Source organism: Galeopterus variegatus, unplaced genomic scaffold, assembly GCF_000696425.1.
Source record: "Galeopterus variegatus unplaced genomic scaffold, G_variegatus-3.0.2 Scaffold3879, whole genome shotgun sequence".
Lineage (NCBI taxonomy): Eukaryota > Metazoa > Chordata > Mammalia > Dermoptera > Cynocephalidae > Galeopterus > Galeopterus variegatus.
Genome location: NW_007729990.1, coordinates 166,938 through 177,351, shown reverse-complemented (window position 1 = coordinate 177,351; position 10,414 = coordinate 166,938). Strand labels below are relative to the sequence as shown.

Genomic DNA, 10,414 nt, shown 5'->3' with positions numbered 1-10,414 from the left:
TTCTGGTTTATCATAGTGACTTTATTGAATTTTAAAAAATTCTATAAATTCATTTTGTATTCCTTTCACCAAGAGTTGTTTAATAGAAGTTTTTAAAATGTAAATCTAGAATTCTAGGTTGACAGTTTTTGGTTGTTGTTTTTTAAATCACATTAAACTTGTTTCATTTTCCTCTGGTCTCCAGTGTTTTTGAAGATAAAACAGACATCATTTTTATATTTATGTCCACTTTGTCTCTATCTGCTTTTAAGATTTTCTCTTTTCTTTTGGATTTTAGCACTTTAATTATGATGTGCATAAATGTGGTTTTCTGAAAGTTCTTGGAGATTGCTGAACCTCCTGGATCTATAAGTTGTTGTTGGCAATGTTTTAAATCAAATTCAGAAAGCTCTTGGCTAATCATTTTTTGGCTTATTTTTTACTATAGGATTATGTTTTTATCGATTCGTGCACAGGTCTTTTTAGAGTGCCTTCATTGTCTAGTAATGTTACTCTGTTCCTTACTCATTTTTTTATCATAGTAACTGGAGTTTTTTGTTTTATTTTGTTTTTAACATTTACTTGTACATTTTTGTGGGATCTAGTGTGTGTTTCAGTACATGCATACACTGCACAATGGTTCACTTAGGGTACACGGCATAGTTTTATACCCATTAGTCCACCACTTCTCCTCCCCACCAACTCCCTTCCCTCCAAGTATCATAGTGACTTTATATGAGATTCAACTGTGTGATCTGTTTCCTTGCAAATGTTTGAGTGAGGTGAATATTTTATACTAGTAGAGGAGGTAGGTTAAGGAGAGCTTTTGTAATTTCACAGTTCTAAAGCGCCTTCTTCTGTTGTTTTCAATCCCTTTAGGATTGTACCTTCTGTTTCCTTTTCACTTTTTGTTCCTGGACTGGCCAATTAGGATTCTACTTCCAGCAGTTTCTTCTTCATGTGGGGCTTTGTCCTCTAAGTAAACTGTTTGGTCACAAGAATTGAGAGTTCATAGGGCCTGGACCGCTCCAGTCATCCTACTCTCACTTGGGACCTAGAGTCTGCAATGTTCCCTCCGGTTTTGGCTGTTGTTCTCATACTTTTTTGTGTGCATTTCTGAGAGTACCTGTCGTAATTTGGGGGTTCTCCAGCTCCCAGGGCTATCAGAAGACCGTCTTTTCTTTACTCTCTCCTGCATAGCTGCTGACACCATGTGAGTTTTGTTAGTGTTGGAGGTTGATTCCTATCTACTGATATTTGAGAGTTTGTGGGGATACCTTCTCACTTAATTTGTTGTCAATGTTGTCTTTGGTTTGTTTTTTGTTTGTTTTTGCTGTGCTGCCCTATTTCCTGTTTGTTTATATGGGGGGCTTCAGTGAAATTAAAACACATGGTACCACTGTCATCTTCTCAGAAGATACAAAGAGAAAAAAACATATAGAAGTGTTTTTTGTTTTCATACTTCAAATGTAGGTAAGAGAGTGGTTCAGACCTTGAACTTTACAGCACTCTCAGTCTTGGACTGAAATCCCCTTCCTGCTGTTTATTACGTTATCTTATGCAGCTGATTTATTCTTGGTCTCAGTTTTCTTATCTGTAGAGATGATGTTGAAAATTCTTAACCCATGTAGCCCGGGTGCTGACTAATCAGAACAAACACCATGACCAAACAAAAAACATGGCTTTGAATAACCAGTTCAGATATACCAGTGTGAATTGGCTGAAGAAAAACGCTGTTCATCTGTAAAGTAAAATTGTAATTATGTATGTTTTGAAGCTTTAGGGGAATAAATGTAGTAAATGTTTGTAAGAGACATTTGGTGAGTGGCCAGTTAGCTCAGTTGGTTAGAGCATGATGTTATAACACCAAGGTCTAGGGTTCAGATCCTCATACCAGCCAGTCTCAGGAGGAAGAAAAAAAAAAAGGCACTTGGTACAGAGCCTATAATATAGTGAACACTTGATAAATGGTATTTATTATTATTAGTATTTATCAAAAGGTTGTGAAGCACTAATATACTCTGTAAACTTTTCCTGGATATTCTCGTCTTTCCTACCTCCATCCCACCTGATGTTGTCAATGAGTACTCTATTCCCTGAGTTTTCATAATACTTTTTTAAGTCACTAAAATAGCATTTTGTCACATTTTATTGTATTTAGTGGTGGAAGAGGGAGTGATATTTGAAATATCATAACAGAAGCTATCTGTACTGCCAGGCTTTGGTTGCTGGATCATGATGATCTCTGGCAGGTCTGAGGTGGGACCTAATTGTGCCTAAGGTAGTTACAGGATCGGGGGTGGGGTGCAAGGTCTTATGGAATTAACTATTTATCAACTGGTACCAAAGTATGTTGGTATTTGGCAACCAGTATGGCTGCACTGAAATATTTTTTAAAATAGTTTAATCAATTCTGATAGTTAATAAATTAGTTGTTAATAGTCTATTTTTTAAATAGAATGGTCCATTCAACTTAACATGTAGGTATAACCTTAATGCTATTAGAGCTTGAAAAGTTTTTTAAAAATGATTCACAAACCTCCAAACTGTGCTAAGGAGTTATCTTGGACTCACCTCTGAAGAATGTTGGAGAGCTGGCTAGCTCTTTGAGCTGAGTCCTACCTGCCCCCCATCCCCCGGCCCCCAATTCAACACCCTGGTAGAACTGTGGCTCTGGAAATCTCAGAGGTGACCTCCCCTGGGAATGCTCAAACAGAGGGAATAGGGTAACTCACATAAGACAGCTTTGTACCAGATCCCCTGTGATTTACAGTAGAAGAAATGCCTATCTACATATGGTAGGAGTACAGTACCTAGCACAGCGCCTTGTTGGTAGAAAATGTTTAATAATAAATGCACGGCTGCTTTTTTAGCCTGGTATTCAACCCTTTTGTACTAAATGAATAAAAATAGCAACTGATACCTGTTGCCCACCTGTCAGGGAATTTTCTGTCCCTAACAAAGATAAAGGCAAAATAATGATGAATTACATCTTGAAGTCTTCTTCTAAAAGCCAAGACAGGGGCCGGCCCGTGGCTCACTCGGGAGAGTGCGGTGCTGATAACACCAAGGCCTCGGGTTCGGATCCCATATAGGGATGGCCGGTTAGCTCACTGGCTGAGCGTGGTGCTGACAACACCATGTCAAGGGTTAAGATCCCCTTACCGGTCATTTTTTAAAAAAAAAAAAAAAAAAAAAAAGCCAAGACAGGCTATTACCCTTATGTTTACATTGACCCTTCTACACTGTCATTCACAGCAAATTCCTTTCTAGCATTATTATTTCTACCTTCACTTACTGTTCAGAGTACCTACCTTTTAATGTTATCTGGGAGAACATTATTTTCATCAGTAAGATTACTCCAAATCATAGATAGGATGAACAGTTTTTTAGTTTTCCTGCAGGCCAATAACTACAATTAAATTCTTGATATACTTCAATTCTTACATAAAAGTATATCTTCCCCAGATTAGGGGTCCTATTCACTTTTTGATTTTTTATCACCATCAGTTCTTATCTGAGATTTTAGGCTCATTTTACTTTGAGGCTTTTAGCCATCATTTATTGTCTATTTTCTTAAATGCATATTCAAATTAGTAAAAGGAAATAGAAGGTTAAATTTTTTAAAGATGATTTTAAAATAGTTTAAGATAGTTTTCAGACCTTATAATTCCTATGTTGCCTTTTAATGTAGAAGGGACTGTATCCTTACAAAGAACATTTCAATGATCGACACAGAAATAATGTATTTGTCTTAAAAAAGGAAACTTTTAAGAAAGGGACAAAGAATCAGGTAGTTCATTATTTAGAAAATAATAGGGAATATAAACATTACATGGAAAATTTAGGCATTAACAACTGAACTGTTTATTTTTAAATTTATTTTTTATTAGCATATTCATTGTTACAAATCATACTTACTCTTTATGCCCCTTATCCATCCTCTTCCCCCCTCCCCCCTCTAATAACCATAGATTTGTTCTCTCCATCTGATACATTAACTGTTCCTCTGTTGTGTTGTTGCCTAGATGATCTGTCCAGCACTGAGACAGGTGTGATCAAGTCCCCCCCTATTATTGTAAATCAGGTGCTTCTTCTATTATCTGGAGTGTGCTTTGTGAAGAGAGGACCTCTTCTTTTTTGGTCTCTGCTAGTGCCTCTCCTTGTGACAATGCAGTTGAGAGTTTGGAGTGCCATCTGCACGGTGGCTGTTGACTACCACTATAGAGACTACCTGCTTTTGTGGCATCCATGGAAATTGCAGTAGCTATGGTGGGTGGCCCTCATGGAAGTGGTGTTTTTGGTGTACTTTTTACCTGGTTGTGGCTAGGTTCAGCTTCACCAGGCTCCATGCCTCAGGACCCCAGCAGGACCCGGGTTGTACTAGTTGCAGTTGGGTTTGGCTTATTCTACCTCCATGCCTCATTCTAAGATGTTGTTGTAGAGCAGTTGGGGGGAGGGGGAGATATGAAGGGGAAGGAAAGAGGGTGGGGAGAGGAGGAATGGGGGATGTGATCAAGGCCCGTGGCTCTCCCGTGATTCCGGCAGGGGAGACCGGCAGCTCTGTGGTCATTGCTGGGCTGGTTGTGAATTTCAGGGGGCACTGCTGAGGCCATTGGGCCCCCACTGCTCCTGCTCAGAAGCCCAGGGAGCTTCCTACGGCTGCTCAGTGGTCATTGCTAGGCTGGTTGTTGATGTCCAGAGGACGTGGCTGAGGATGTTAGCCCCTACCACCCTGGCTCAGGACCTGGGGCACTTCCTGTGGCAGCTCAGTGGTTGTCACTGGGCTGGCTGCAGATGTCGGGAGGGGCATGGCTAAGGCCCCCAGCTCCCCACGGCCCCTGCTTGGGAGCCCTGGGCACTTCTTTGGTTGTGAATGTTGGGGGGGCATGGCTGAGATCTTCAGCCTCACCACCACCCTGGCTCTGGTGCCTGAGGTGCTTCCTGTGGTGGCTTGGTGGACGTCACTGGGTTGATTGTGGATGTCAGGGGGACGTGGCTGAAGTCCTCAGCCCTACCCCCCTTCCCTGGCTTTGGAGCTCATGGGGCTTCGGTCCTTCTAGGTTTTATAGGTGTTCTTTGGTGGTGTTAGACCTTTACTAGTTAACATCAAACTTTGTCAGCTCTATGTTGGATTGTTCCCTCCATTAAACTCTTCACTGGAACTAATTTGTTGTCCTTTGCTTACTTCTAAAATGGAGGAACTTCCTGTGGGGACCAGCACTTGAGCCCTGTGGTTGAGCTAAATTGCTTCATTGCTGCTGATTCCATGGGGAAGGCTTTTTGTGCAGCTCAAGTTTTAATGGTTGACCTTGCATGTACTTCCAGGTCTTGTGAGTTCTGGTACACCTGGGTTGTGTGGACACTCTGGTCCAGTTTGCCTTTTCAGCAGTCTGCACCCCCTGCAGTTCTACAGTCTACACAGTGTTCCTGTGCTGATTGGAGGGCAGATCAGCCGTCCATGCTATGCCCCAGTGTTCCCCCAGTGGGCCCTTCTCTCCCACCACCCACACTCCAAACACTTCCCATGTGCTGTTCCCTTGTGATGATTCACCAGCCTCTGAGTGGCTCCTTTTTTCTGTTGCCTGTGGCTCCTTGCTCCTATGTGGATCCATAGGAACCCTGTTACTATTCTTGCTGGCCTGGGAGTCACCAAGGCCCTCTTCTTCCCTGCCACCTCCAAGCAACTTCACAGAAAGGGCACAGCTGCAGCTTTTGTCAGCTCTTGCTCCGTGTACTCACCAGCTCCAGCCGTGAAGCAGCTGGGGCTCAAAATGGTGGGAGCGGTACTTTCTTTCTCTCACTGTCTTCTCTTGCCTTCATGAACTCTGTAGGTCTCTCCTCCTCTTCCCCAGAAGCGGCCCCAGCTTGGCTGTCTTTGCTTAATAGAACTGGTTGATTTGTGGGAGAGTGACACTGGGGACCATTTATTCCACCATCTTGACCAGAAGTGAGTTAAGTTTAAAATCTCAGTTTCTAGGCAGGTGTGACACCACTTCTTTCAAGATACAATAATGTCGAGTGAAGATTTTTTGTGTGTGTTTCCCAGTGGATTTTCTGACAGTCAATAGGGAAAAACTATTCTGTATCATTTCATGTTTTTAATTTTTGTCTTCATTTCTGAAGAGAAAGACCTGAGCGCTGACTTTTTTTTTTTTTTTTTTTAATATCTTAAACTTTCATACTGAGAAGTTTTTCTGCATTGTGTCTTCTCTGGTATCTAAAGAGATTTGATCTTTCCCTATAGGATTTCCTACACTTAACATATTTGTAAGGTTTCTCTTCAGTATTGATTCTCTGATGACTAATAAGCCCAGAATTCTGTCTAAAGGCTTTCCCACATTCAAGACATTTGTAAGGCTTTTCTACAGTATGAACTTTCTGGTGATGCACAAGGATGGAACTTCTGCTGAATGTTTTCCCACACTCAACACATCCATAAGGTTTCTTCTCACTATGGATTCTTTGCAGAAAAAGGGATGAACCCTGACCGAAGTATTTTCCACATTCACGACATATATGCTGTTTCTTTTGAGAGGAATTTCTCTCTCTTTCAAACCTGCCCTTGGGGAAACAGGCTTCTCCATATTTAAAAATTTGAGGAACCCTTGATGAGATTCCACTGTTGAAGGAGTCTATTGCTTTGGAACTAGAGCTCCATTTTCAGTCCTAGCCATCATCATCACAGTGCCTTACGGAATGGAGCTCCCAGGGTGCCCACTTGAGCTGATTCTCCACAGCGTCAAGCTCAGAACTTGGTAATCCCTGAGCTGCTTCTTGAGATACTATCTCTTCTACTAGTACTTCCCGTTTTCATTGATGGAGAGAAAGCAGCTGTCCAGGGTCATCAAGTTCACTGTCCAAATCCTCCAGCACCATCGCAGCCTCCTCTTCATTCTCTGGATGATGCTCTCTAACACAAGTCTGTACTTTCTTGGGTAGGATGGCAACAAACTGCTCCAGTACTACCAACCTAAGACCTGTTCTTTTGTGTGTGTCTCTGGCCTGAGCCACAGATGGTAAAGTTTTTCTACTAACTTCTGAGAGATGAATGTTACAATCACCCACTAGAATTGTTGATTTTCCTAATTCTCCATTCAGTTTTTGCTTCATGTATATTGAACCTCTGCTATTAGTGCCATACAAATTTAGGGTTGTTATATCTTCTTGATGACCTAACCCCTTTATTATTATAAAATGTCCCTTATTTTTTACAACCAGCACATTTGAACAGATACAATTTCTTACAACAAAACTAAAGTAGGTTCATGCTATTTCCCATAACAAATATGTAGAGGAAACTAGACTTTAGATTAAAGGTGACATTTTGTAAGAGATAACAAAGAACTTTTTCAGGATTAAAAATCAGGATATCACAGGAGAATTTCTCATAAACAAACTAGTCAGGACTCAATTTTATGATGGTGTGTAAGGTAAGTAAGAAAGGATATTCATCCCAACCTAGATTAATTTCCTTAGTGTCTTAGAAGTAAATATTGTCTAGTTTATATTTATTTTTATGACAAGATGTAATGGTACGCTCAATGCTTTGTTTCCTCAAAGTCCCTGTGTCAAACGTTTTATCCATTCTCTCAATAGCTGGATACTTCCTAATCATGATAAAAGGAATCTACTTTAGTCCCCCAAACCAGCACCATGCTTAATGGAAACATTCTAGAGATATCTCATTAAAGGCAGGAATAAGACCATGAAGCTTATTTTCATTACGATTACTAAATATTTTACTGGAAATACTAGCCAAGGCAATTAGATATGAGAAAGTAGAGGTATAAAACTTGGAATGGAGTATGTAAAACTCTCACCATTTCAATAATATGGTTGTAATCCTAGAAACTCTAAAAGAATGAACTCCAAACAATAAGGCAACTTAGTGAGGCAGTGGAGTAAAATACTAATATGCAGTAAATGATATTATCATGTATACAAAAAACTACCATGTGTAGTAACTGCCTTTGGATTTGATAGTTCTAGGCTGCTGCTGAAAGACATGCTGGATATACTGAATTGGATCCCACTGCTATTTAGCACATTTCTCAAAGTGGCTATTTCACCACTTAATAGTACCCCTCATAGACAGCATTATAATCAACCCCTCCTCCCTCCACCTCCTACCCTTTCTCTAGCTCTTTAGAAGTTAAGAAGTAGCAAAACAGACCCTTTCTTTAAATATATGGGAAAGAGAGGTGTAGAGTATGTATCAGGTAGGATACTTTTGGCTATAAGAAACAGAATCCCTGGGCCAGCCCGGTGGCTCACTCGGGAGAGTGCGGTGCTGATAACACCAAGGCCCCGGGTTCGGATCCCATATAGGGATGGCCGGTTCGCTCACTGGCTGAGCGTGGTGCTGACAACGCCAAATCAAGGGTTAAGATCCCCTTACCGGTCATCTTTAAAAAAAAAAAAAAAAAAAAAGAAACAGAATCCCAGACCTAAGCTGATTAACAACAGTATTAACTAAAATTTCCTGAGCAATTACAACATGACCAACACTATTTTAACTCATTTAATCTTCAGGACATCTCTATTAGAAAATAATAAGGAAACCTATTAGATATACCTAAAAGAAGTTCACAGAGAAGGTGAACTCCAGGTTTGGAATGATGTCACCAAGGACATCTTTCCATTACTTTGTTCAGTTGTGCTCAGCATCAGCTTTATTCTCTTGTGGTGGGTAAGATGGCTGCCAGTGACAGTGTTAGCTAGATGTTTCCATGTCAAGAGGAGTGTTAGAAACTTTCTTATAAGCATGAAACTGAAGTCCCTTCCTTCAGTCTAACCAACTTGGGTCACTTGCTCAATTACTGAGAATTCTGTATGGTGACTGGTTTAGATAAAATCAGTAACATTTTCTGATGCTGCGAATAAGGTAGGTAGCTGAACAAAACAAGGGGTTTGTCACAAAGGAGTAACAGGGGAATGAATATCGAGTAGACACATAACATTACTCACTGGAGTTTTGTTTTACATAAAATTTAGATGGAAACTTGAGCATATTTTAAGTCCAGTGATAGAAAAGTAGATTCTGAGTTTTCAAGAAAATGGTCAGAAAAGCCTTCAGCATATTTTAAGTCCAGTGATAGAAAAGTAGATTCTGAGTTTTCAAGAAAATGGTCAGAAAAGCCTTCAGCATATTTTAAGTCCAGTGATAGAAAAGTAGATTCTGAGTTTTCAAGAAAATGGTCAGAAAAGCCTTCAGCATATTTTAAGTCCAGTGATAGAAAAGTAGATTCTGAGTTTTCAAGAAAATGGTCAGAAAAGCCTATTTTATCTTACAAAGTAAACATGTTTCTTTCTGGTACCGAACAGGAGCTAATTGATCTAGGGTTCATTTTCATGAATATTGTATGAAAGGCAGATATATGGAAACTCATAAGCTTTTAGTTGATTTAGTCTGTGAAACATTAAGCCTGGTGTAAGGCATCACAATCTTAATCTCTTTCTTTGAAAATGTGAGAGGTCAATATCAGATCAATAAAGATTACACAGCGGATGCCTATTTTATTTATTTCCTCTGATACAGAACCATTCAAGTAGTCCTTACAGTTCAAGCACTGATCTGACTGGTTTCTATTAATTCTTCGTAAAAGAACCATTCTGGGAACTCCGAATTTAATTGCAGACTGCTTTGATAACCTGCTCATTTAGCCAGTTGGACTCCAAAGTGATGGAATACATGTATGGCGATGTAATTGTTGTGTGGGAAGAAAAAAATAAACTTCTGTTACTGTTTTTACCTCACCTTTTAAAAGTTCTGTTTTGTATAAGTTTCATAGTATTCATAATATATCAATACCATACCTACAAGTACATGTATATAATCTTTTTTTTTTTTTTTTTCTGATAGGGATGTATGATCAAGAGTTTGAAGGCCAGTACCTTAGAATAAACTTGATTAGTCTTGGACTCACTGCTTCGTGGAGAAAAGTCAGTACTTGGATTTAAAGCTTGTCATTTAAAAAGTAAATGATATTGGGGCTGGCCCGGTGGCGCACTGGATAGTGCGCCACTTGGGAAGCGCGGCGGCGCTCCCGCCCGAGGGTTCGGATCCCACATACAGACCGGTTCCCGCTCACTGACTGAGCGAGGCGTGGGAGCAACGCCGAGGGTTGCAATCCCGTTGCCGGTCCCCGGTCCGGTACGGGGGCAACACTGAGGGTTGCGATCCGTTGCCGGACACGGAAAAAAAAAAAAAACAAAAAAAAAAAAAAAGTAAATGATAGTGATAATAGTTGTGATGATGACAATGGAATGATCAAGATGAAATAATAGCTAACATGTACTGAGCACTTATAAAGTGCTGGACACTATTCTAAGTACCTTACAGCGTCATAACAAATCTATGAGGTCAATATTATTTATCCATTTGACTACTAAACCCCATGAGAACAGAGACTACTGGATTACAATTTTTTCT

At 40.2% G+C, this 10,414-nt stretch overlaps 1 pseudogene; it reads right to left on the bottom strand.

Annotated features, from left to right (window-relative positions):
* Positions 1-6,150: 6,150 nt before the first annotated feature.
* Positions 6,151-10,414, bottom strand: part of LOC103601788 — an 11,351-nt pseudogene continuing 7,087 nt past the window's right edge.